General features: G+C 36.5%; 1 long non-coding RNA gene across 1 annotated transcript in view; it reads left to right on the top strand.

Annotated features, from left to right (window-relative positions):
* Positions 1-493: 493 nt before the first annotated feature.
* The window catches only part of LOC148977586 (uncharacterized), a 97,858-nt gene continuing 75,830 nt past the window's right edge, over positions 494-22,521 (top strand). The window contains exons 1-2 of the long non-coding RNA XR_016169736.1: positions 494-952; positions 1,711-1,780. This is a non-coding gene — a long non-coding RNA (uncharacterized LOC148977586). The remainder of the gene's footprint in view (positions 953-1,710; positions 1,781-22,521) is intronic.

Genomic DNA, 22,521 nt, shown 5'->3' with positions numbered 1-22,521 from the left:
ATTTTGACAGTGGTCGATTACACAGGTGACACTAGAAAATTTTTAATATTGTGCAAAACTAATATATTACATGAAACTAATATAGAGTCGTTACAAGCAACTTGAGATATTTCAAGCCTTTATTTTTTTATAATTTTGATGATTATGGCTTATGAAATCCCCAAAATCAAAAATGTAATATTGTGAAAAAGTTTTCATAGTTGTTAGCCATAATCCTCAAATTGATAACAAATAAAGGCTTGGAATATCAATACATATCATAAAAAAGTTTAAAGATTTGAATGACTCCTAGAAAAACCTCAACCGAATACCCGAAAAATGTATACAAAAAAAGATATAATTTTAAATATATTATACATATATTAAATATTGTTTTATTCTTGCACGCTCTCTGGTTATTCGTGCACCTTGTTTCACGCTCGGCACACACACACACACACCCCGCTGAATGTCAGAGGGATGCATGTGCTCAATACCTAATGAGCACCCTACCTAGAGCACTCTGCGTCGCATGCACGCGCAACCTTTTTTTTCTAGGTTTTGAAACACAGCCATGCTGTTCAAAGCCCCGTGTTCTGTTCAGCGCTGCTCAGTCTGACAGCCACATCTCATCGATCAAGAGCTGATCGATACTTCAGTGATCTAACTATCGGAATCTAATCGGAGACTTTGCAAAATGGATGCATCTTCTGAGGAAAGAAGTACAGAAAGCAAACAGAATGCTGCGAAACCGCTTTATCTGCGTTATTTAGTGTCTTTTCCTACCATAGTGTGTTTAGTGATATCGCTGAGTTCAATAGCGGTGTGTTTTCTCATGACTTTTAAAACGCACCAGATGGATAGCAGGCTGCGCGCGCTGGAGATAAAGATGAGTGACATCTGTCAAGAATCATCTATGGACGTCTCTGTTTCTCAGGAACTGCGGGAATCCATTGAGACACTCTTACAAGAGGCAAGCATTTTTATCCTTTATAAAAGAACGCTGCAACTTCATCCAAAATGTTTCTTTTACTGATTCTGTCCAATTTAATTTAAATCACAGCTAGCTATAGCTAATTATTAGTCGAAGTTATTATTAGTTATTTATTTTAATATCTATCTATCTATCTATCTATCTATCTATCTATCTATCTATCTATCTATCTATCTATCTATCTATCTATCTATCTATCTATCTATCTATCTATGCTACAATGTGCGTTTATGTGGTTAAAACAGTGTATTTATTTGAATGGTAAATTCTTATAAAGATTATAAATAGGCTATATTCTGCACTTTCATGTTTCTTGTGTCATTTCATTTTTTTCTGATTAAATCACAACTTATTATAATTTATTATTAAAAATAAATTCATAATTATTCCAATTAACAAATGCATATTCTGTTCTTTGGTTCTTATGTTTTTAAGTATTAAGTTTCATTTTAATTTCATTATTACATTATGTAATACATATATTACATTACATATAAAACTAATGTATAATGTATTATTACATTATACATTATTTTAATTTATTTTTTACAAAAAAACAAACATATATAGAGTTTTTTTTTTTTTTTACAAAAACCATTGTGTAGGACAACTGACACTGAAAGAGTCTTTCCAATATTCAGATTACCGCTCAATCAATATGGAATTTATTAATGACCGATTGTTAAGATGTTACTCAAAATTGAAATAATTACTTTCCTCCATGTTGTATTTAATAGAGACTGAATGAAGCAATGCCGAAGTTGCGTGTGGCGAGAGACGTGACACAAGACTGCAACTGTCCTCCAGGTACGTCCATCAATCTGTTCTGACTGTCCAGTTCCAAAATACGGGAACACCACTCTGGGATGAAACCTGATAGAAATTGTGCTAAATTTATCAATGACTTGTTCAGTGATTGAAAAGCAGTGATGTTGATGAAAGGATTGTAGATGGAAAGACTGGATTACTGAAACAGTTGCGCCGGTTTTGGTTTGAGATTTGGATATCAGATTTGTACTATGAATACTAGCAATTAGCAACCGAAGTGTTTTGTACAATGATGCTAAACTATAAAGACAATTGATTTCCTCCTACACTCCTAAAATAATGTTCTTTATTGGCATTCCATTAAGAGCCTTTAGCATGTAACATTTACAATTGATCAAAAGGTTCTTTAGACTTCTAAATCATCCTTTAAATTAAGAGATTAAAAGTAATAAATTAAGTTATTTAAAATAGCATATCAAAGTAATGTTATGCTATTTTAAAGGTTCTTTATTTTGTTCTGCAGGTCTCACAACAGGTTTACACACATCCAAGGTCAAAAAACATTTTTCTCATAATATACACTACACATCACCGCATTTTTCAAAGAGTCTGAAAACGGTTCATTCAAAGATTGAGTCTCTCTAAACCCCTCTTTTCCGAGAGCCTACTCTGCTCTGATTGGTCAGATGGCCCAGTCTGTTGTGATTGGTCTATTCTGCTCTGGTTGGTCTACTCTGCTCTGATTGGTCAGATGGCCCAATCTGTTGTGATTGGTCAGATGTCCCAGTCTGTTGAATTGGTCTACTCTGCTCTGATTGGTCAGATGGCCCAATCTGTTGTGATTGGTCTACTCTGCTCTGATTGGTCAACTGTCCCAGTCTGTCGAATTGGTCTACTCTCCTCTGATTGTTCAGGCGGCCCAGTCTGTTGTGATTGGTCTACTCTGCTCTGATTGGTCAGATGGCCCAGTCTGTTGTGATTGGTCTACTCTGCTTTGATTGGTCAACTGTCCTCTGATTGGTCAGACACCAATGGGGCACTTTATTCATTCGTTAAGAAGTCATATTGTCTGATAGTTTTTATTAGGGCCTGTATTTTATGATATTGTTGATTTTACATTATACACGTAGCATGGAGTCAGGACGTCGAACCAGCCGTAAAATCTGAAAGCGTTTGGCATACATGCAGTGTTTTCACTTAAGGCAGTTACAAATAGTCACCATGATTATAGATCAGAGCATTTTATACAGCTATGCATTTCTAATTATGATCTTAAATACAGAGCTGTTGTGTATTGATGAATTGGAGGTTGTGGTGAGTTTTTTTTTTTTTGGATTCTCTGTCACAAAAGGAGGTTGTTAAACATGGGGTTGGTGGTAACTCGAGTTTGGTTGCATTGAGAAACCTTGAGGAATTGCTGCCGGTCTTTTTCTTTTTCACAATCACTTTTTATATTGAGTCACAGAGCTTATCAAATCCAGCGTTTCTATAAATGTTTGCATGTTCACATCTGAGGGGAGATATCGATGTCGCAGGACAAGAGGGAGGTCATAAGCATCTGTTTATAGGTTCTGAGTGTGTGTGTGTGAAGGGGCCCCAAGTATGTGTCTCTGCGAGTGTGTGTTTCTGTTTGTTTGTGTGGGTAGTGCCGCAGAAGGCCCAACAGAGGCACCGAACTGTAAAGTGAGACCCTTTCATTTTAGAAGCGATGGTTGCCACCTGAAACCTGAAGCGTGTTGAGCGGTCCTGGCAGGCAGGATCAGAGAAAGAAGTATTTCTGTCTCCACAACAGACATGAGCTCAAAGGTCTCGCCACTGGGCAGGTTACAGTGTGTCACCCCCTACAGGAGCTGCTTGGAATGACACTGATGAGAGGATATCATTTATTCACAGAGCATTTATTGGGGGGTTCATGAAGTTGCAATAAATGATGCTTCCAAGCTTTAAATAATATGCAAAAGCACCATAATCGTATGAACAATGTGCTTCTTTACTTTTTTTCTGCCATACGATCTGTGTGAGAAATTTACGGCACCTCGAAAGGATGGGCTTTTTCAAGCCATCCTTTATTAGGATCATTATAATTTGTAATTAAAAATAATTCACATGTTTCATAGAATATATAGTTCAAGCTCAGTCTGCTTTAATTTGGAGAATGCTATAATTCTTTCAACATATACCTTATTTTATCATTTTATTATTATTATTATTTTATTTTTGCCTTATTTTATCATTTTATTATTATTATTATTATTATTTTATTTTTGCCCTTTTTATTTGATTGATTGCGAAAGCCTTTTACAATCTACACCTTTAAAAGTTTAATTACAAAATAAAAACAGTTTGGCTCAAAAAACCCCACATTAAACATATTTAATCTAGAGTTGTGCAAAATTAATTGCGATTAATTGCATCCAAAATAAAATTTTGTGTTTACATAATATATGTGTGTGTGCTGTGCATAATTATTTTATATATATAAATACAAACACATACATGTATATATTTAAGAAAATGTGTTATTCAGATAGAAAATATTGATATTAAAATATAATATAGATTTTATATATTACAGTATATACAGTATTTACGTGCAAATAATTCTTAAATTTATATATGCATGCATATGTGTGTGTGTATATATATATATATATATATATATATATATATATGCACAAAATAATTATACACAGTGCACACACAAATATATTATGTTAACACAAACTTTTATTTTGGATGCGATTAATCGCAATTAATCTTTGCACAGTCCTAATTTAATCATTTTAAAGGTTTTGTGAAAAATATAGTCAAACTTCAGTCTGCTATTATAATTTAAAGACATTTTCTCCCATTTTTAACCTTTTTTTATTCATATTTTTACTAATATAATATTAATCACATCCTTAAAAAATATTTAAAAATGTAAAACATAAACCACAAGTCCCTGTCATGTTTTTTTCTCCCTGCCATCTTAACCACATAGCTTCCTTCATTTCTTCTTCCTCCCTTGCAGAGTTAGGTCTTCGTAATTACCCGTCGACTGAGACGGCTGTCCTCGCATGCTAAACGATTCCCCGTCTGTTATCACCCATTTCCACCAAACACCAGGCCCTGTTTGACAACGAGTTGTAACTCTCAATGAAAGCACGAGAGGTCTTTAACTCGGTCACATCTCACTGTCTCATTTTTCAGGCTTGCGTGCTCTCCTTCGGTCTATTCAGTCCTTGAAAAGGGTGGACAAGGTCAATGGACACATTTATCTCCTTTCCCAGATTCATTGCCCTAAGGATTTATTGTCTTTCATCACCTTTTTTGAAAGTCGTCACCGTGCAACATGCCCAGGTCTATTCAGGAAACATCTGAGCTATAGGTCTGGTGTGTGTTTTGTAGTGATTGACTGGAGCCAGGTGTCTTGGCGTCTTGTTTGCTGCTCATTTAAAGAAATGCTGATTTATTGACTCATTTTAACACAGTAATTCTTTGTGTAAATGGACTAGGATTATCATCAGTGTCCAATCTGTTGAGTATAGCATTCCTGTAGCTCAAACATTACCACATTGCACCAGAAAAGCCAAGCGCATGGGTTCAATTCCCAGGGAATGCTTGAATTGATAAAATGTGAATGTATGTCGCTTTGGATGAAAGTATCTGCAAAATGCATGAATCCAGTCCAGGTTTGACCTAGTCTGTGCCTCAAAAGTCGTGCCCATGGACCACACACTGGCCATCTGATGCATGGTGCACAGAAAAATGGCTGACAATCTGACAGCCTCTAGTCTGATTTGATGGCTGGATTCTGATTGATGGTTCATAACAGCTCAACTAGCAGTTTGAGGTTTGTTTCTCGTGGAGCACATTAATAGCATTTCTGATAAAATACTCAGAATGATGAACTGTAAGTGACTTTGGATAAAAAATTATGTGAGACTTTTTTTTGTCTCAAACTATTTTTGAGGCACAGCGAATAAACAAGATATCCAAGAAGAGGTTCATTGTTTGCTGAATTATTATTATTATTTTTTTTTTTTACATTGGTCTATTATTGTCTATTCCCAAGAGTGGTGCAGGGATGGTGTCAAAACCTGCAAGACTAATTCGCCACTGCTTCTCTGGAGATTTTCCTATGGGTTTTTAATAATAGTATTTATGAGTATTTATGAGTAAAATAAAGCCTGTGGCGAACATAACTCGATGATGCTTGAACGTTCTACAACTGAAACTGCTCACACTCACACCCCAAACATTCTTAAAGTTACTTATTAGAAACATACGTTTTTTTATAAATGGAAAAATGACCACTTCAAGTTCAAGAGTCGTCAAGTTGTTTACCACAGACCTTATTTTGCTCATAAATTGAAAAAGCCATAGGAAAATCTCGAGGGAACCAGTGGCAAATCAGTCTTCCTGGTTTTGACGTCATCCATGCACCGCTCCATAAACCAGCCTTTAAACGGTACATTAAAGGGGGGATGAACTGAGAAATAAATTTTTTTCTTGAGCTTTTGACATCTAATAGTTTATCATATTATAAGAATATCCTGTAAGTTTCAGAACTGAAAACGTCCTTGTTAGTCCAATAAAAGCTTTTATTGACACCAGACTCAGCAAACGACTCGTTTTTCAAAGTGGGGAACTATGACGTCAAAGAGGATAAAACACCACCTCCGCAGAAGAAGATCAACGGCTACTTCAAAATGGCCAGTTTAGCCCTGCCCACCGATTCGAAAACTAGGGTTTTCGAAAACTAGGGTAGAAAATAGCTTATTACTTATTCATTTTGATGTTTTTTGAATGCAAAAACCAACTGAACGTCATAAGTTGACCTCAGACAACAACATAATAAAACTTAAAAAGCCAGTTCATGACCCCTTTAAAAAAAAGGTAAATTATGGTTGGTCACTTTACATGTTGGACAAACTATTTTTTTACATCTCAAAAATGTGATTAAACTAGACCTTTTGCTTCACTGTTGTTCATTTATATGCATGCAAACTTGGAAGACTGGAAACGCAAGCACATGTGCAGGCTTTGCATTTCGTTGCATTTGAAAGTTCAAGTTTAGTGAACTCAGACTTGCTTTGGCATGCTCAAAGTCTAGTGTGACTGCAGCCAGCAGTGGACAATCAGTGGCCAGGATAACCTAAAGCATGACCATAATCACAGTTTTATCACGCACAGCTATTGGAAATCTATCGCATTTGAAACAACAGTAAGATGTAGCGTTTCTTATTTCATTCCACGCCTGCTAGAGGTTACAATATTAAACAGCTATGAATAATTGATCTCCGACTTGTTAATGACTTGTATTAACATACAAAAGGTGTCGTAAAGGCTTAATCTGGATGGGTTTTTAGAAGCGCTCGGAAATCAGAGAGGGTTTTGGGTGTGGCAGTGGGATCTGATGGACTCAGCACTGTATTTACTTTCATCCCTCCAAAAGGTCCGGCTTAAAATATCCGACCGGGGCATGTGCATATGTGTAATATCTCACTAGGAAGTGGTGCAATTAGATACGCTGCCCACGGCTGTGCAAAAGAGATGGGACATGCAACTAGGAATTAGGACTTTGCTTCTCTACACACACACACACACGCTCATATGCACACATCTATCTATCTCATGCACTTGTGTTTTGGGTTGCACTACAGTCGAAGGGCCTGAACTCTATATAGTTGGCATGACGGGCCCCCCAACCAGACCAATCTCCATGTCCTGCCTTAATGTTCACCTTCACTTGTCTCTCAACAGGCATCTTATTAAAGTTTGCTTCGCAAAACCACACTCTGTGCATTCTTCCCTCTGAAAGATAAACAGCTCACAAGCCTGATGGTGTAAAGCGGTGGTCTTAAACAGAGTCCGAGTACTTCAACCGTAGTGACCCTGACCGCTTATAAAACATTTCTAGCTATCGGTTCACAGGCCCAGGTGGTGCGCTTAGATTTATGGTTTAAAAACAACATGAAACTCTGTTTTAAATGCATTTCTGCAATCTTTAATGCAACATATTTTCACTTAAAAACAATATCCAAATATGTAAATAATGCAGAGCTTACACTTTAGATGAGAATTAAAACGAGCGACATTCAAAAGAAAGTAAATATATTGTAAAAATGTGCTTTTTGTGGTAATGTTCAAAAGAAAAAGCTGCAATATTATTAATTTGGTTACACAAAAGAATCATTTTTAAGGGTCACACTTTAACTTTTTACAACGTAGAGTCAATTTTCATTATATTTTGTCTTTGACACATTTATCAAACTTTTAACTGAGGACCGATTGGTTGATTTAGATAAAATTGCATGTGATGTTCTGTTGCCTGTAAGTGTCATTTGGACTGAACAAATAATAGTGAACAAGAAATATTATCTCCATACATCTTTCCATTGTTGCCTTTAGGCTTGTACTGTACAAGAAGCTGTGTATAATTCGTCTTTGGTACGTGCGGAGGAGATTTGCAGTGTGACATCCCAAAGAGTCTCTCGGCATAGCTTGCGGTATTAACTAAAATAGAAAGTCTTGCTAAACCTCATGAGCGCGATGACCTTTACCGTCCCTGGAGCTCATTGCAGATGATAATGGGGCGAATTTATTAAAGCATGTATCATCTCGTTTTTTAAGACCCAACAAAGACAGCATGGAAAATTAATCTTAAACAACACCGTTGAGGTCTTTGACTGTCTAGCTTAGCTACATGTACTATGAAATCATTTATTAAAGCACACACTGATAGGTTTCACTAAATAATTGTTAAATGATTTCCATTTGATCAGATGTGTGACCACGTGTGGGCCGCATTCCAGAATTACATTCCCCCGTGTGAAGTCTGTACTGTAGGTCACAAATTTCCAAGGTGTTGCTGGGAACGAGAGGCGCGGGTGGGAGAATGGAAGTGATTATATTGTGTTAAATTTCATTATTGAGAGTTACAGGTGACATGGAAAGTCGCCATTAAATTTAACGAGGGAGAGCGTGAAAAACGGTTAACACTTTACGCTTGTGTGCATCAATTGCTTTGAGAGGCTTACCACCTCCACACAATGGATTGTTTTTGAACTCCCCCACCTTGAACCAGATCTAGAGACCATCAGATCGGCATCTGTATTCAGCCACATGTTACTGCTATGTGCACGTCTAGGCCGGCCACTATTAGGACATTAATCTAGGCCTTTAATCCTGCTCCTGGAAGCCCAATCTCCTGCATATTTTATTTTCAACCTGCTCTCCTGCCTGTGATTTTTCAGGCAATCCTATAGACCTTATGCCGCCGTCATCTTTAGAATATTGTCTTTGAACTTCGGTTCTTGCGGTCGCTCTGTATATTTCTATGGCATCGCTGTCGAGGAGTAATTAGCTGGTGGATTTACTTATTGTAGAGTTAACAAAAGTTATCATGAGCATTGTAATGTTCATCATAAGCATTGTAAAGCAGACGTCTTAACAAATGTCGACCGGAATTTTTTTGTACGAGCAGTTCATTCATACCTATGCAAGATCGCTGTGAAAATACAAACCGGAAGTCGAAAGACAACGAGACAAAAGGGGCGGGGCTACATAAGGTCTGTAGACCTTGATTAGCTGGTTCAGGTGTGTTTTGTGAGGGTTGTAGCCAAACTCTGTAGGACAGAGGTTCCCTAGGAGCAGGGCTGAAGAATAAAGGGGGTTGCACACCAGACGAGAAGCGCAGCGCCATGTATTTAAAATTCAAACACATTATTCTCTACGAGCGTACACACACCGGCGGCGCCATTCGGCTTCTGTCCGCGGCGCCCAGCTATGGCTCAGGACCTTGCCGCGCCCAGAGCGCCATTTGCATAGTTTTATATTATATTTATTTACTTGTCTCAAATTGTCGTTAATGTACATGGCTTCATCCTGTGCTGTTTTCACTCGGGTTAGCTAAACGCTAGCTAAATAAATACTATTGTATTTTGTGACATAATTGCCTAGACAAAGGATAACGTTACAACAAAATAACTTAACGTGATTGACACTTTTACTTGATTAACAATCAAACATCAGCTATTATTCAATCAACATAAAAAAATAAAAAATAAATCAAGTTAAAACAAAATTGAGCTTGTGCGATTAGAATGTGTGCGATACCTGGAGTTGTCCTAGTAGATGTTGCGTTGCGCGACGCTGCGCTTCTCGTCCGGTGTGCGCAACAACGATGTACTAAAAATGAAATTTGTTATCTTTGCTTTTTTTTGCGTACATATAACAAAATTGTTGGAACAATCTCCATTCATACGGATCCGCAAAACCCACTAAACATATGTATATGATACCAATATTATGCAACCAAGCCGGTGACACTTTGTAAAGAAACACTATTCAGGCTGAACACATAATACCAGATGACGTCACGTTTTTTATTTGTTTTTTTGTTTTCACGCTGAGTTAGCTGTATCGTTTTCAAAAGCTTGCATTTTCAGGCCACCAAAATGCCATTGCTGTGTAAATGAATGTCCAAAACACATACAAATGTCATACTAAAACCATTTTTAGTTGAAAACTGTGTTGTGTAAATGGCCCCTAAGAAATAATTGTGATTATGATGATTTATTGTCAGTTATAAGGTTTTGATGATTAATTCTCTCTTTTAGGGCTTTGACTATTATGATAAATAATTGTCACACAAACAGGTTTTGTGTGCCTCATTTAATAAATATCAGAAATTAATAACTTTCTCAAGTAATCTTTCTGGATTAGACTATAGAGATGGGCGATATGGCCAGAAACCACAATGTTTTTTTTTTCCATATTGTTTGATATTGATATTTGATACAGTATCATTAAACGTTAGTCCTCATTTAAACTAATTAATACAGATTCAGTCATACAGTCTGCAGATAAATGGTATTATTAGATCTTTTGAATTATTTAAAGATAAACACAGACACGGTTTACAGTGAAATCTTTTCCGTTCGTTCCTGAAATCATTCAAGCCATTTGCGCTCCCTTGAAATGCACTTTAAAGACTAGCAGAACTCAGATGTTTTTCCCAAACCGCATTTGAGGCCTTTGACAATTAAGTATCGATCTATCCTGTCAGTCCCTAACCACAGTCAAGTGAAGCGTTCTGTTGTAAACTTTCAGCGTAACCCCTAAAATCCCATTTGGCATCAGGAGCACTTTTATAACTTTCAGGTTGTAGTAGCGTGGGCCGCCTTGGACCTCTGCCTAAGTGAGAGTCTTTCAGCACCTGTTAAAAAAGGTTAGCGCTCGTCTTTCTTCTCAGTGTGTAAATGTGTGTTTGAGTCTGCATGCACGTGTATATGTGTGTGTGGGATTTTCTTCATAGCCTCAAATAGCATAGAGAAAAGAAAAAAAATGCATGAAAGTGAATTTGCAAGCTAGTTAATATTTATTTTGTCAGGAATTTCTATACTTATTTTGTCAGGCAAAAATACTCTTTGAGATTTTACACTTCTCATTCATTATTAAAGGAGTAGTTCACTTTAAAAAAAAAAAAACTTTTGCTGATAATTTACTCACCCCCATGTCATCCAAGATGTCCATGTCTTTCTGTCTTCAGTCGAAAAGAAATTAAGGTTTTTGATTTTCTCCATATAATGGACTTCAATGGGAACCAAACGGTTCAAATGAGAGTTTCAGTGCAGCTTCAAAGGGCTTTAAACGACACCAGATGATGAATAAGGGTCTTATCTAGCGAAACGATCGGCCATTTAAAAAATAAATTAAAAAAGTTTATAAGCACAAATACTCGCATTGCTCTGTTCTGTGATGAGCGCTCGTGACTCTCCTGTTGAAACTCGTTCATCAAAATGAACGAATCTTTTTTCGAGTCATGACTCGAAGGGTAGTCCTAGATAAGACCCCTTTAAAGTGGTTTAAAGCTCTTTGAAGCTGCACTGAAACTCTCATTTGGACCTTGAACCGTTTGGTTCCCAATGAAGTCCATTATATGGAGAAAATCCTGGAATGTTTTTATCAAAAACCTTAATTTCTTTTCGACTGAAGAAAGACGTTGATCTAAAAGTTGATTTGTTGCACATTTACTCTGCAGTTTGAGAAAATGTGATAGATTTAAGAAAGTCTATTCAAAAAGAGGTTTTATCTTTAAACTACATCTATGGGATGCTGATTTGAACTATGGAAGAATATCATTTATTTAAACGGAGGAAAGCCAGTTGAGTTTAAAATTCACCTCAGATACTTGATAGATATGTGTGTTGTAAGCGTTAAGATCTGTAAAACTCTTCCCTTTTGGTTGACAACTTTAAGGCCATCAGGTATTAAAGTTCAGTGCCTACCTTTTCTGTTCAGTGTATAAAATATATTGTTTTGCTTCTCTCTCTTTCTAAAACAGGGTTTAGGTTCATATGTGTATTCCACATGTTTTGTCTGTGGGAATTGAGGACATACTATGGGATGTATAATCTCTTTTATTACCTCTGTAAAACTGGGTTAGCTGAGTTTACAGTGAGGGGCTTCATGCTTTCAGGGGTTGTCATTAACTTGCCTTTTCTCAACACAACAGACACGAGTAAATCACCTTCAGTAGCCCAAACAAATCCAATGAATGCTTTAATAGAGTCAGATGTTAAAGCATGCATTAAAAGGCTGTATAACTTCGTAATATGAGTAGTATTATTCTCAAATGTGATATAAATCAGACTAAAGGAGATTAAAAGCAAATAGGTCTAAAACAAGAGCGAGCTAATGAGAGAGATATGCTATAGGTATGAAATGCAGCAGGGGAGCGTTTAATCAAAACAACATTGCTAAAATCCTTCTTGTTGATATTGAGCCAAAAATCCATTTAAATGTGTTTTAATAGCAACGACTGGCTTCAATGAGCAATTACTGTGATTAGACCCTGCTGTTTCTCTGTGGATTGTCTCAAAGGTTCTTAAATGAGGCTGGAATGATCATTAATGGTCTTGATTTACAGTTGATAATGCAAACAAACCCTCAGTATTAGACAAAAAGGGATGAAAATATGTTCTTCTCTAAATAAATAAGTAAATAAAACATTGTTACAATATGTGACAGTATGTTGAAAGGTGGGTAAGGCGCACGTCCTGAGTTAGATGCGTTCCTGAGTCAACATATACCCCTAAACATAACTCTACCCATAATTTAGAAAAAGATAGGAGAATAACACTGACGTACACTCTCAGGAAAAAGGTAAGAAAGCTGTCACTGGGGCTGTGCCTTTTCAAATTTTAGGTCCTAATATGTACATTTTAGGTGCGAATATGTACATTTTATGTGTTAATATTAATATGTACATTTTAGGTGCTAATATGTGAAGAGTTCAGATGCAAAAGCCTCTAAGTGCCATTTGAAATTTTCTTCTAAAATGGTCATTTTTATCAAGCTTGTATATTTAAGTTCAGTAATTTCACTTAAATGGCAATGAAGATTACCTATTAATTGCCATTTAAGTGAAATTACTGAACTTAAATATACAAGCTTGATAAAAATGACCATTCTAGAAGAAAATTTCAAATGACATTTAGAGGCTTTTGCATCTGAACTCTTCATGTACAATATGTACATTTTAAATGTACATTTTAGGTATTAATATGTACAATATGTACATTTTAGGTGTTAATATGTACATTTCAGGTGCTAATATGTACATTTTAGGTACTAATATCATATGTACAATATGTACATTTTAAATGTACATTTCAGGTACTAATATGTACATTTTAGGTGTTAATATGTACATTTTAGGTGCTAATATGTACATTTTAGGTGTTATTATGTACATTTTAGCTGTTATTATGTACATTTTAGGTGCTAATATGTACATTTCAGGTGCTATTATGTATATTTTAGGTACTAATATGTACCATATAGACATTTTTTAATTGTACATTTTAGGTACTAATATGTACAATATGTACATTTCAGGTGCTAATATGTACATTTAGGTGCTAATATGTACAATTAAGTTACCAATATGCACCCTTTAGGTACCTTTTGAAAAGGTACAGTGCCAGTGACAGCTTTTGTACCTTTTTTCTGAGAGTGAAGCACCTAACCCTGGTTGTAAACCTAAACTTAACAAAGTGTTTAACTTGTTAACTGTTATACTGTTTTCCAGGAACATTTTTCACTTGGTGAAATCAGATTCTACAGATATGCAGGTTTAAGTTTAAGGTCGGTTTAAGTTGTATTAATTTTGTAGTGTGTTTTTGTCATTTCCTTTTTTTAAGTAGAGTTTTTATTCATTTTTATTTAAGTTATTTTAGTACATCAAGTTTAGTTAACAACCCTGTCCCAATCTCATGACTTTCAAAAATGCCTGTGTGCTCTTCCAGGTTGATTTTGTCAAATGTGGAAGAAAATATAAAACAGCAGGTCCCAACTACCCTACAGGCCTACGTTTTTCCAGATGTTGCCCATAGCTTTCTTTGTGTATTAGCTGAACATAGCTCTTAACCACACAGTTTTTTCTTAACAGTCAGCCAATATCCCGAGCGGGTATATTTGCGGTCCCGAGTCGTCATACTGTAAGGTTTAGATCTTAAGTGTATGTTTGGCAGCAAACATTGTGGCAAACCACTGAAGAAAATGCATTAATTATTACATGTAACCTTGTGATACCTGCTGTGTGGTAGTGCAGAAGTAATCAAACCCTCGTCTGTATGTGTCCTGCTAAGGGGTTTTGACCTCATAGAAGGTCATATGTTACTCTCTCTGGACTGCAGATGAGCTGTGGAGGATAATACTCTGTCAACTGATGGAGGGAAACAGAAAATGATCTCGTCCTGTGTGGCAGAATAATTGTCCAGTATATTTAGTAACTCTGCTATGCTGACAGATTGTCAGCTGTTGTCTGTCTAAGATTTATTTTGACTGTTTATTGGACACTCAGTTCAAGATATTTTAAGCCTATCGAAGACATCCAAAAAGTTTGAAAGTGCTTATTTCTTGTTCATTATGGGCATAATAATGGTGGCTTGCTTTGGAAACCTAAAATCTTAAAATTCATAATCTTAAAAACCTTTTCTTTTGATCTCACATCTTAACCCTCTGGTACTCTATCGGTAAAAAATGACAGATTTTTAACATTTTTTATTTCAATTAAATGATTGTAATATAATTTAGTTTTGTTAATGTTTTTTATTCAATATTTTGTATTTTTTGGGGGGGGGATTTTATGGTACTAAATATTATTTAACCAGTAGTTATAATCCTATTTATTCACTTTTAGAGCATGTCCCTGAAAATGAAATTTCCAACAATAAATCTTTAATGCCTTGGATTAGAGACTTAAGTTTGGTCTCTTTTAAAAAAGATGACACTTGACTGATTATTGCTGGAAAAAAAGTTTTACATTTATTGTTATGAAAAATGCACAAAAATACCATTTTCGATCTTTATATGAATTTGATCCAAAACATGTTTTACTCTAAAACTGTGAGAAAATCAAAGCCATAAATCTATAGAAGTTGTGCTCCAAATTTGAGGTTGATATCTCAAAAAATGTAACATTTAATTTAGATTTTGTTTGGGCGCAGTACCAAAAGTGTCCACTAAATGAAATTCGTCTCCCATTCATTTCTAATGCAGTAATTTTTGACCGATCAATAGTTTGACTATTGTTTTCAGGATCATTTAACCTTTTTGAATGATGTCCATGATTTTTGTGTGTGCAAGTGCCAAAATCTGTACCAAGTTTCACACCATTCTGATGAAGATGAAGCTCATAAGATACATTATTTTGTGAATCAAACTACACAGAACGTGTATGTTTTTCTTTGGCTGCATCCGAAATCGCATATTTCCCTACTATATGGTTGGCGAAAAACAGCATGTGATAAAATAGGCCCTATGTCTGAATTCATTCAGTACTCATAAAAGTACCCGGATGACCTACTACTTCCAGCGAGATTCGGAAGTGTGATGGACACTTTACGATCCTATGAGGCCACGGGAGAGGATTTATGAATGGCAGCTGGTCGGTCACGTGATGATGACAGCATGGAGAATGTAGTACGTCCAGATTACTTTCATACTACACGCACTCATACTACATAAAACATACTTTTTTAGCGGTCGTTTAGTAATTACTTATTCAAAATAAGTACCAAATCAAAGAGTATGCGATTTCGGACGCATCCATTGACTAGAAGAACTGGCTCATAAGAGTCATTTGTTCGCCGCTGTATGTTAAAATTGAACTACACTGGTCATGCTGTATGTTTTTTTTTATTCAATAAAAAGTACCAGCTTATAAGTCATTTGTTTGTCAATCGGACTACACTAGTTGCATATGTTTTTCATTGACTAGAAGAACAGTCTCAAAGAGTCATACATTTGTGAAACATATTCGTCACGTCACATTTGTTTACATTTGTTTACGCATGGACAACACAACAGAAAGACGCTTTTAATTACGTCATATTGATTCAACACAGACTCCAAAACCACATTCAGGAATATAATAGCGAAACAAAAGAGTATAGCTTATGTGTTTAAGACTCCTTACAAGTGCGCAGGTGAAATATAGACCTCTGTGCTTCTTTGAAATACAATATAATTTATTTTTGACTGGCAAATAATATATTTAGATTGTTTATATACTTCTTCAAAGATATATACTTTCACAGAACACAATTGATGCATCAAAGGTGGATTTCTGGTCTTCTGAAGGTTACGCTGGAACGTCATGCATCAGGAGGATGGTGTTTATAATATGTCTCACACATGTCAGCATTGAACACATACCCTCAGGGCCTCCTGCAGGCCTCGCTGGACAATTAGACCAATGCAAGACCCCCTCCACTTCCCCCCGACCCGACATCCCGCTGTCCTCACCCCCCCTCTCCGCTCTTTAAGGAGCAGACCTCCATCAGCGCAAAGGCTGTATCAGATGACCTCATTACCCTGGCCCGTCCTCTAAGGATTCAGCTACTGCTAACTGTCCATCAGCAGTTCACCATTTACAGCCTCAATAGTTCTGCGTGTGGGACAGCGGTGGGTGATTGCTTAACTGCGCTGTGCACTGAACCAAACAATACAACATGATGCTATTCATCCTTAGGATGTTTGCTTCTGGTCCTTTTGTGAGAGGCTCACTTTAAGAAAATGCAAACAGTTTGGAGTGAATTCATTAAACACTTGCAGTTGCTTCACTTTTGCATGTGGTATTTCAGAACAAAAACTTGTGTTATTTGAAATCCAGCTTACCCAAGAGCTGAATGTGCTGTATACAGGGCTCTATGCTTACATTTCTTTTTAGGAGCACTTATTCTTTTTTTTTAGGCGCACAGTCAAGTACGGGACAAGTTTTGCCTCCTTAAATTTATTTCCAGGGGCCCTGGAATTTTATTTACCCCTACAATTTTTTTTTCAAACCAAAATAAGTCATATTTCATGTCAAATTCAGTGTTAAAGTTTATATTTATTAACTGTCACTTGCCCGTATACGGGCAACCTAAATTTACCTCACTTTATTACTATTAAATCCTAATCTAGTCACGACAAACGATATATCGTTGGAAAGGACTAAGACTCCTAAATAGATATTTTAGCGCTTTTTTTTCTTACAAATTATGAATGAACAGTAATATATGAATTTATGACAAGAGTGCGCCTCAAAATATTGACGTCATTACAGGAGTTTCAAAAGGTCATAATAAAACATAATCTAGTATTTGTCAATAAAAAAGATAAAATTGTATTTTAAAAAGTAAGGTAAGAAGTCTTCTAAGCCTTGCTCTGTTCTGTGATGCGCGTTCGTGACTCAACGAACTCGTTTATCAAAATGAACAAATCTTTTTTCGTGTCTTTTGGTTAATTCAACGAATGAATTGAGGGAATTGACTCTGGAAAAGATTTGTTTATTTTGATGTTCGAACAGGAGAGTCACGAACGCGCATCGCAGAATAGAGCAAGGCGACCATTTGAGCTTATAAAACTTAAACTTTGTTGTTGTGTTTTTTTTTTTAAATGAGCGATCGTTTCGCTTGATAAGACCCTTATTCATCGTCTGGAATCATTTAAAGCCCTTTGAACAGTTTGTAGTTTGCACTGAAACTGTCTTTTGGACCTTGAACCGTTTGGTTCCCAGTAAAGTGCATTATATGGAGAAAAATCCTGGAATGTTTTCATCAAAAACCTTAATTTATTTTCAACTGAAGAAAAAAAAAAGACATGGATATCTTGGATGACACGGGGGTGAGTAAATTATCAGCAACATTTAAAAAAAAAAGTGAACTACTCCTTTAAATACCATCCAAAGACTGTAAACTAGTAAATATGACTTATTTTTTGGGGGTTGGCTATATATTCAGCATTTTGTTTTTTGATTCAGTTTTGATTGACAGGTGCAGTCCAGTCCACCTGGCCTTTGCTTATGTCATTGTCGGAATGTCAAGGTTACTCTGTTGCTCCTTGTTTAGACTATTTGAAATTGATTGTCAGGATTAAGATGCGTCTCGTTTCAACCACTGCAAACAAGAATCTCATTTTCTAATTTTAGCATTTAAAAGCTAGCATACATTTAGACAGTTAAACTGGTTAAGGTCATCTCACGCTGACTGGTGCTGGAAACGCGTGTGGATCGTCACCTCCAGGGTCGGAGGGAACAGTCACGAAACGGATTATGGAGGTCTGAGACCCGACAGCCGTCAGTCCCTGAGGGAGATTAGAAAGATCCAAAGGTGGCGGCCCGGACAGGAATCTGACACAGCAGGGGAATGATGAGGGGGTCTATGCTGGTTGTCGCAGGATGAGATGTTCGGAGTTAACGTATGCGGTGACGTTACGAACATCCTTCTCTTACTACTGGGTATCAAATCTTTGACTCCTTCTCTAGTGACTGACGGACAGTGTAGCACCTGATGGTAAATATATAAATGAGCTCAGTTTAGTATGTGGTGACCGTGGTTGATGACAGCTATAGTGGGATAAAAATATGTAAAGAACTCGCCGGATTTAACACTGACTGTATGTAAAGGAAGAAGTGACTGGCATTTATGGTCATGTGATTTCTGAAGCATTCTAACATCCAACATGTTATTGGCATTAAATGCCAATCTCTGTCATAACACTTTTACATAGTTAAAGGAGTAGTTCACTTTAAAAAAAAACTTTTGCTGATAATTTACTCACCCCCATGTCCAAGATGTCCATGACTTTCTTTCTTCAGTCGAAAAGAAATTAAGGTTTTTGATGAAAACATTCCAGGATTTTATCCATATAATTGTCTTCATTGGGAACCAAACGGTTCAAGGTCCAAATAAGAGTTTCAGTGCAGCTTCAAAGAGCTTTAAACGACACCAGACGATGAATAAGGGTCTTATCAAGGACCGTTCGGGTCATGACTCAAAAAAAAGATTTGTTAATTTTGATGAACGAGTTTGAACAGGAGAGTCACGAATGCTCATCACAAAACAGAGCAAGGCGAGCATTTGTGCTTATAAAACTTAAACGTTTTTATTTATTTTTTAAATGACCGCTAGATAAGACCCTTATTCATCGTCTGGTGTAATTTAAAGTCCTTCGAAGCTGCACTGAAACTCTCATTTGGACCTTGAACCGTTTGGTTCCCATTGAAGGGCATTATATGGAGAAAATCCTGTAATGTTTTCATCAAAAAACGTAATTTCTTTTCGACTGAAGAAAGAAAGACTTGGCTATCTTGGATGACATGGGGGTGAGTAAATTATCAGCAAAAGTTTTTTTAAAAAAAAGTGAACTACTCCTTTAAATACATGGCGCAAGCTGATTGGTTTCTGTCACATCTGCTGCCAATGAGCTTGCTGCATAACATTTAAACCTCTTGAAGCCCTCCACTTTTTGTTCAATAACTACACATCATATCCACCTCAGTGTTTGTTTGTTTGTTTTTTGTTTGTTTTTGGCTGGCTTGCATACTTTACACACATTTTTCTACTAAGTAATATGTCAGATGAAAACTAAAGAGCTTTGGGGTTTGAAATGCATGTTCCTCCAAAAACCGCAACCCTGTCGCCACCCACTCTGTCTTAAGATCTCTCAGATTACAACAGGCCAATCGTTAAGTTTCTCACAGCGAAAATGTTAATAAATGAAGCACTGGCAGTTTGTTAGTCATTTTTTAAAATAGCACTCTGTCTTTGTAACAGTTTGGTAAACCATTGAAGCATTTTTCTCATTTGAAGGACACATTTAAAGACTTGCCACAGGGCCAGATGTCATAAACAATTGCTAACTTTTATTCAGATTGATTTGATTTGGTCTGAGATTTCCATCCAACACCTTAATCACAAAATGAAACGATCAACTATTAGATTAGTTCTCCATGAACAGATTCTCAGGCGTTATGGGATTGTATTGATGCTGTAACGGGACTATAAAAGGCTCTCCAGGCCTTGTGAATCCACCGGACGGGTCGTTTTGACACTGGTAAACTCATGCCGCACGTCTCCTTGCGTGTGACCAGAAAGCACTTGTAACATCCAGGAAAACAGTCTTTTAAAGAGTACCAAGGTTAGCGTGAGTGGAAGTGTTGTGTGATGCACTGCACGCACTCACAGTTATGGTTATATTGAGATGTTTCTCTCTCTGAGAAATGCCACTTGGTGTGGTATAGTTCAAGAAAGAATGTGTTTATGTATCTTCATTAGTGATGCACCAAAATGTTTCTGAAGCAAAAAAGAAACTTTATTTATTTATTAGATTAATCTTTCCTCTCCAGTGTTTTTGAACAAGTTGACAGCCAACGCCAGCATTTTTTAAAAATCATTTTCACAAGTTTCATGGCCCCCAGAAATTTTTGTTGAATGAATATCTGAACATGCAATTATATGTCAAAAGAAAGATCAGACCTTATGATTAAAAAAAAACATTTTATTCTAGCTTCATGCATTGTTTTTTTTCATAAAAAAGCAACATTTTGAGCAAAAAGCTGAGAAAATCGCATTTTTGTCAAAGACTACGTCTGGAGCGGATTCAGAAAGATGATCAAAACACAAATGGAGTAGATCGAGTCCATCAGCACCCCCAAAGCTTCACAGTCCTATAGCTCACCCTGCGTCGACATTTCATTCAGTAACATTAGTTTTGATTTATATGTTGTTCAATATTGATGATCGCATTACTTAACGTATACATCTGCTTACATAATGCTATCGCTTGTTTCTGCTGCTTCTTCACATGTGTTTTGATCTGGAGGTTCTGCACTCTTTCAGGAGATGCCTAATAGCGCCCCCTACTGGAAAATTTCATCAATTGCGGGGAAGGGTTAAAGGGTTAGTTCACCCTAAAATGGTATTGCTGTCAGTAATTACTCGCCCTCATGTTGTTCCAACCCTGTAAGACTTTTGTTCATCTTCGGAACACAAATTAAGATATTTTTGATGAAATCTGAGAGCTGTCTCACTTCTTCATGGCTGCTGGGTAATTGCATCTGCCGGCCCAGAAAAGTTAGCAAAGACGTTGTTAAAATAGTCTGAGTGACTACAGTGGCTTAACCTTAAGTTTATCAAACGACGAGAATTCTTTTTGTGCGCAAACAACAACAAAAATAGCGACTTTATTCAACTATTCATTTTCTTCCGTATGGGCCTCTGATGTGAGTTCACGAGAGCGCCACGACGCATGCGCGAGAGCTGAGAATACTGAAAACCTAAATTTTATAGGAGAAATAGAAATAGACTTTATTGAGACAACTGTTGCCATCAGACAGGCATCCAGAGCAATTTACAGACTATGATTTAGCTTCACATTTGGGAAAAATGGGGGGAAAGTGCTAAAAACAAACTTTTAAATCAATCCCAAAAAAATTATTTAATGCAATTTGTTTTAAAAAAGGCAAATGTTCATGCCTGGGAGGGATTCTGCTGTAATACGAGGGTATGTCCACATTTGGGTATGAGGACAGAAAAGAGTGTGCCTTGATGGTCAGTCGAAGGGGGAAAATGGCCCTAAAGGAGTGAGCATGTCCGTTGATGGCCTTGAATGCCAATACAAGAGTTTTGAACTTGATCCTAGCAGAGATGGGGAGTGAACATAGCCGAGGTGGGACTGTGACCTGACACAAGAGGCAATCATCCAGTGTTATATAACTGAGGACAACATGATTGGAAGTTCAAATATATGTTCAGAATGTCTTTCATTTAGGTTGTAATAGTTTGCTAGAGATTGGGCGACTCCCTGACATTGGGGTTTGTCTGTCTTCACAGCTTTTTTTTGATTGTGTCAGTTTGATGCATTTGGCTGACACATTAATCGAAACCAATTTTTAGCAAATTTTTCATGCATTCGCTTCAACAACCCTATGACATATAGTGTTGCCAAATGTGCTGTGCTATACACAAATGCAAGATGCCTGTGTAATATTATGGACAAGAAGTGGTCTCTAAAAACATCCTCATGAGTTCAGATGTGAAAAGTAAGCAGCACTGAAGTTGCCGTGGCATGTAGCAGCTGGGAATTATGGTACAAGTTGTTCTCATACCATTTCTGCGGTCTCTCTATCCCTCTCTCTCTCTCTCTCTCTCTCTCTCTCTCTCTCTCTCTCTCTCTCTCTCTCTCTCTCTCCATATTTTGTTCTGTAGGATCCCTTATATTGTTTTGATTGATGTATATCAATTATTTTAGAGCAAATAAATCCTCTACATTACATACGACACTAAAAAAGTTGCTGCCTTACATTTTAAGTATAACTTAGATGTTTTAATCATTTTAACTTAAATTACATTAAACTGACTTTTAAAAAAATGAGTTGAAACTTGTATAACACATAAAAGTTGAAACTTATTTTGATGAGTTAAAGCCATGAAAAAACATGTTGTCATAACTTATTGATC

The sequence above is a fragment of the Pimephales promelas genome, chromosome 9 (assembly GCF_988280905.1).
Source record: "Pimephales promelas chromosome 9, fPimPro1.hap1.1, whole genome shotgun sequence".
NCBI lineage: Eukaryota > Metazoa > Chordata > Actinopteri > Cypriniformes > Leuciscidae > Pimephales > Pimephales promelas.
Note: the sequence above shows the minus strand (reverse complement) of the source record. Positions and strands in the feature narration are given on the sequence as shown.